The following is a 6,925-nucleotide window of genomic DNA, read 5'->3' as shown; positions in this document are numbered from 1 at the left end:
TAAATTTTTTTTTTTTAAATACTCTTTTTGTGAAATGTTTTTCTTGAAAAGTTAATTTCTTTAAAATAATGGCCACTTGGTTGGATAAGTTCACATTTTTAAGTGCAGCTGAAGTGTCAACTGTCATCGGGTCAGTAATGTGACATTCCTTAAGTTATAAAAATGTGTTTCATACGTGGTTTGGATAAGTTCTTTGAAAGAAGTATTTTGTTGTTTCTTTGAAAAATAACCGATTTAAAAAACTTTTGTCCTTCAGAATTCAGTGTGTAACCAACATGCAGGAGTTGTTATGTGAAAATATACATAAAAAATGACATTTTATCCCCCTTACACCTACAAGGCCATTACCTTCAGTTGGTTTTGTTTCTTTTTAAAATTATTATATATTTAACCTTAAGGTCATTACACTCAAACATTAGTAAAAGTTAACTGCACTTAATAAAAAAGTTATGTGAACTCAGAAACCGATTGTAGTAAACAGAACTCAAACTGCTTTGTTTTGTTGTAGAAGCACATATTTGTAGCTGGCAGGTAACTTTAAAAGAGTAGTGTCAAAGCGATTAAATTATTTTAATTTAGCTTTAAAGGGGTGGTTCATTTGTGATTTCACTTTTTTAAAGGGGTCATATGATGTTGCTAAAAAGAACATTATTTTGTGTATTTGGTGTAATGAAATGTGTTTATGCGGTTTAAAGTTAAAAAAACACATTATTTTCCACATACTGTACATTATTGTTTCTCCTCTATGCCCCGCCTTTCTGAAACGCGTCGACTTTTACAAAGCTCATCGGGCTGAAAAGCGAGGTGTGCTGTGATTGGCCAGCTATCCAGTGCGTTGTGATTGGCTGAATACCTCAAGCGTGTGACGGAAATGTTACGCCCCTTACCGTATTGTGATGCCCTGTGCAGCCGGAGCGACGAGACAAAAACATTAAAACCCATTATAAACGTGGCATTTGTTGCATCCAGTGGGGACATAATTACTGATTATAATGACTTATACTGTGTTTTTACGCGTTGCGTTGCGTAAACATAAAACCATGTCTGCATTTGTGATCGGAGAAACGACAAACAACAAGCGCTACTCTACACTGCTCAAAACTCGCGTTTGAATCATCAGTGGCAAATTCTTTAAATATAAAAAGTGTACTTACAGGCTGTGAGTCAGAAGTGCCAGACTGTCCTAGCAAAGTTGGAACTGCCCCACTTTATAGAAACAGCCTTTGTGCACAGACCCATTGTAGGCTACTCTGCAGGTTCAGGAAACAGTCCTCCATAAAATGCGTCACACAGCATCACACACTGCGGGCTGAGTGAGCGGAGGCCGGTGGGCTTGAGAACGGAGCGTCTGGTGGGCTTGCGGCTTTTCTGTTATCAATGTATAACATTGTTTCATTACGGCTTTTATGTTGTGTTTACCCAAATGCTCGTTCAGCTACAGGCATGCAAAACACAACTGTGTTTGATTTGGCCAGTGCAGTAGAGGCATTGTTAGGTTTTGTAATGGGCTCATACTTTTGGCAAAAGATATTTGGCTACACTCATTCTATAATGACAAAAGTAACTGTGTTATACAGTCAGTAGAGATGCTTGCAGATCTGCACTCTGTATTTAATTATTTTTTCTTTCGCAGACAGTAGTATCATTTGTTAAAATGATTATATGAAATAACTGGATATTTTGCATGAGTATTAAAGGGCATAGCGTTTCCGGACAATGTGCAGTAGGCACTTCAGCCAATGAAAATAAACTGGGCGAGCTATCCAATCTGAGCCCATTGCGTATTTCGGAGGGAGTGGTATCATAGAACCAGGAAGTAAACTGGCCGTTCAAAGGACGATGGAGATAGCGGAGTGGAATAAAGTTAAAATATATGAAAAATATGGCGTTTTTTTTTTAAACGGAGCATTAAGACATGTTATTAAACTGCGCCCCATAAACACAATCAAGCCTTGAAAAAAAACAGTGAACCTCACCTTTAATTAACGGTTAAGTTTGATCAACAAAATAATTCAATTGTATTTTAAGTAATATACTTTTAGTAAACTTAAATGAAATGCATTTACAGTAAAAAAAACATAAAAATAAGGTACAATGTACAGTATTAATTTGAAGAAATGTTCTGTATTGATTTTTTTTTTACAGATGTTTTACTTGTATTTTGAATTTTGCACTTCATTGCATTGCATTGTATTTCAATTTCAGAAAATTACCAGAACTTTGTGTGTGTGTGTGTGTGTGTGTGTGTGTGTGTGTAACAGTGTATTGGTTTCTAAACCTAAATTGAGGCAATCTGTTTTGATAATAATCAGTTATCATAACTCTTTGGGTTTTACTTTTGTACTTGATTTTGAAAATAATATTTAAGATGTGAAAATCATACTTAAGATGACTTTTTACTTCATAATTTCACCACTTTATATTTATACAGTGAAAATAAGATATACATACACTACTGTTCAACTGTACTTTTTTTGAATGAAGTTAAGATGTATTATTTAGATATAAAGTGACAGTAAAGACTTTGATATTGTTACAAATTATTTCTATTTCAAATAAATAATCTACTCGCATCAAAGAGTCCTGAATATATAACTGAATATATTTACAGTTAGGTCCATATATATTTGGACACTGACACAATTTTTATAATTTCGGGTCTTTATGCCACCAGAATAGAATTCAAATGAAATAATCAAGATGAAATTGAAGTGCAGACTTTAAGCTTTAATTCAAGGGGTTGAACAAAAATGTAATATAAAATGCTTAAGAATTACAACCATTTTTATACACAGTCCCCCCTTTTTTAGGGGCTCAAATGTAATTGGACGAATAGATATAATCATAAATAAAATTTTAATTTTTAATATTTTGTTTGATCAAAATCCTTTGCAGGCAATGACTGCCTTAAGTCTGGAACATCTGGGTTTCCTCTCTTGTGATGCTTTGCCAGGCCTTTACTTCAGCTGACTTCAATTGTTGCTTGTGTGTGGGTCTTCCTGCCTTTAGTTTTGTCTTCAGCAAGCCCATATTCCATATTCATGCACTTTAAGCCCATATTCATTAGATAACTGTAACTTGAATATGTTTTGGTCAGCAGCTAAAATAATACAAATATAATAAAAATTGTGCCTGTGTCCAAATATATATGGACCTAACTGTATATCATGGTTTCCACAAAAATATTATAAAAAATATGATGACAATAATAAGAAATGCAGTAATCAACATATCAGAATGATTTCTGAAGGATCATTTGACACTGAAGACTGGAGTAATGATGTTGAAAATTCAGCTTTGAATCACAGGAATAAATTACATTCTAAAATATATTAACATAGAAAACAAATATTTTAAATTATTATATTAAAGTATTATTTTAACATTTTAAAACGTGGCCTTGGTGAGCATAAGAGATTTCTTTTGAAAACACGAAATGTACTAACCCCAACCCTTCAAATATATTCAAATATACTAATAAATGTTTCAAAAATGTTGTTTTTACTAGATTTCAGAAGAAAAAAAACCTCTTTTCATCATCTCCTATATATGTTTTACTTTAAAAGACTAAGTTTTTCTGCTCTGAAGCGTTAGCACTGGAGCTTTGAAATCATGCAGATACTCAAATCAAAGCAAAGGCCGCTTTTTTTTCTAATAATAATTTTGTGTTATGACAGATAAGGACCAGTGCAGGAACAGCTGTAGCTGAGACCCCTGCGACCTGCAGCTCCCACCACAAGCTGAACCCACTAAACCTGTTCAAACTCGGTTTCAAGAGCGTTTCATCTGCTTTAGGAGCACTCTGCTCTCATGCTGATGTTTCTGAAGCTGACAACACACACAAAAAAGAGATGAATGGTGAATGTATTGCAAATGATTCGGTAAAAGTACTTTAAGTTTTGCATAGTGTGACCTTGAGCGTGAAAACATAAGATAAGTCTATACTCAGCCACTCCCTTCCACACAGTTTACACACTACCCGATTACACCTGCACATGCTCCATTACACACACTTGACAGTACAGTAATGCATTATATACAGTATATTATGAATGCTATACGCTGCATAGGAGCCGGAATTGGGAGCTGAGAGCCTCAGCCTTGAGGAAGGGTGTAGTTGTGAAGGCCAGATATGAGAGAGGCTCATCTACAAAGCAGAGGAGGAGGGAGACGAGGAAGAGGGATGGCGTTTGGCCGTAGCTTGTCGATTGGCCTTGAGAAACAAGTTACATGCCCTGCACCCCCGACCACGAACACAACCGTGATGCAAAAGCTGACAACCAAGAATTAGACCCATGATAACCCAAACAGGACATGGTCAGAGAGGTCAGAAGTGAAAAACTCTCTTCTTCTTCTTCTTCTTCTTCTGCTCTTACTGTCCTTGTCAAAGTTAGAAGATGCAGAGATTGATACTCCTAACCCTGTAAAAGACTGACATATGAAATAACAGTCAGTTTATTGAACCTTAAAGTAGCAAGTAAAAAAAACCTCTAAAATAAAGATTGCATATGTGTTTTTTGATTATTGATGATCAGGCTGTTATGACTCATATAGTATGATATATGGTGCTCATAGTCGTCATCTTGAAATGTTACTAACAATATAAAATATACTCTTATGTTTACTTCATAAAAGCCAGTAAAGATTAGCAGGACCTGAAGGTGGATGTTTTACAATTATACTAAAAGGCCTTTTACTCACTAAAATGGGCATTAAGTGTCAATCAGATGACAGATTGTATGTGATCATTTTGATAATTTAGAGGCCTTAGAAATTAGCACATCAAATATGATAGGGTTATATAAGGTTATAAAACAATTAGTTCCATTCCTCGATTCTGATTGGTCAGCAGCTGTGTTTTATTCATGATACAGCACAGCTATGACCGCTTCACCCAAAGGTTCTGTGTATCACTGAGCAACACCCTTAGCAACGTAAGCAATCAATAATATAGCATCAAAACTGTTTCATTTATTATGTATTTCGGCAGAATTAACTGTTTGTTATTTATTTAATGAAGTATGAATGACCCCTGCCTGCTGGCATTATGTTGCATCTTTCATCTTTAATTTTGAGACCCTGCCCTTCCCCCGTCTAATAAACGCTTCTCATGCGGAGATGTGTTGATGTGTGTGCGCGTCTGTGTGGAAGCCTACAGTTTCCGAAGTGAGGAGGGAATATTACTGCATTTATTCGTTTTCTGTTTCAGGTATGATTCTGTATGTCCATCAGTTTACACTGTAATGACGCTTGCAAACTCGCGCTGTACTGCGAATCGGTCTGTTTGTGATGTTGGGTGCCAGAATCGACGTAATACAGCCTCAAATTAGAAATTTGATCGCATATCTGCTGCCACTGCCAGACAAAATACTGACGACAGCTGTGGTTAAACGCATAAAACGAGCAGACTGGACAGAACCGATCGTCAAAAATGCTCTCGTTTGCAGCGCACACTTATCAGAAAAGGTTCAATAAAGTATTGTCTTTTGTTGTTATGGGCGCGTCTACAGATTTCTTGCCATATGTCTATGTTTCTTGCATCTCACGACTATGTCGTGTATGAAATAATGTCTGTGTGCATGTGTGTAAAACAACAAACTGACGATTTATATATAATCATTTGTAATTGTATGTACATTGTTGTGATTAATTTTGGCTGGAACAATAATGTAGCTGTAAAAATAGTTGCCTGCTGAAATTGAAATGTATATACATCTTCATCATGACTAGATAGACACGATGAGTTTGTCTTTACTATACACATTAGATGTGATCCACCTCATAGTTACAATCCTGTCAGATCGTCCATCCTTTGAGTGAAAGTGTAACGTTACAGGTCGGCCGATCTGGTTTCGTGGTTAAAGTTAACCTTTTCGACATGTTTCCGTGTTGTTGTTGCTCAGCAATGGCATGGACGCGATGTTGTCTGGGGGTTTGGCAAAAGGAGAGTGGGATGGTGGGCGGTGCCTGAATAGTTCTGACGTCAACTTTTTACGGAAGTCACAACGGTTCGTGAAAAATCACAGCTACTTTATGCAGGCTGTGTGCATTTTACTGTGGACTGACTGTTTTAACTTATATGGTAGTTAAATAGCCCCTAGACCTCGGTAATCGTGAAAAAAGCCAGGAAATTTCAGTTTTGACAATATGGGACCTTTAAGCTCCATTAGATGAGGCATGTTCGGGAACATTCTCTTGCCTTTTACTGTTGCTGTCAGGAACAATTTTTTAGCGGAAGGACAGCATTTAACGAACTTGCTTCAAAAAAGTAACATTTCAATACATACATTTTTGGTTTTAATATTTTTTATTGTGTGGTAACCGTTTCGCGTCGTGCCTAGCAACGCCCTTCAGCCGTGATTTATTCACGATACAGCACGGCCTCTTGTACCTTATTGCTTACTTAAGAATGTCCGTAATGATGTATGAAGCTATGTGTCTTTACAGGCATATATTAAAAATCGTTCAACCAAAAATGAGAATTCATATAATTACATATATGAAAAAATCTCTGTACATCCACATGCCGAAGAAAGAAAGTCATACAGGTTTGGAACGACTGGCAAGTAAATGACCAACTTTTCATTTCCGGGTGAGCTCTTGCTTTGAATAGCCTATGAGTTCAACAGGCAGGTCAGAAGGGTTTTTATGGAGTCAGCATGAATGAAGATGTGTTGGGACATTAAGATTGTTTTGTCTTTAAGGCAGGATGACTGTTGTGTCACGTCTCTACTCAAATGATAAGATGTATTAGAAAAACACACGCTCTGTATGATTCATAAACATAGGCTATTCACACTGAACGGAGCCTGTTGTCTTAAGAAAGGAAAACAGCATCATGCACCGTTCTAATCCAAACACCCTTCTGAGCATTAACTGGATATGCTTAAAATCCGTTTTTTTATTTACAATTCATATTTTTTTC

Source organism: Sinocyclocheilus anshuiensis, unplaced genomic scaffold (assembly GCF_001515605.1).
Source record: "Sinocyclocheilus anshuiensis isolate Anshui unplaced genomic scaffold, SAMN03320099.WGS_v1.1 scaffold1163, whole genome shotgun sequence".
Lineage (NCBI taxonomy): Eukaryota > Metazoa > Chordata > Actinopteri > Cypriniformes > Cyprinidae > Sinocyclocheilus > Sinocyclocheilus anshuiensis.
Note: the sequence above shows the minus strand (reverse complement) of the source record.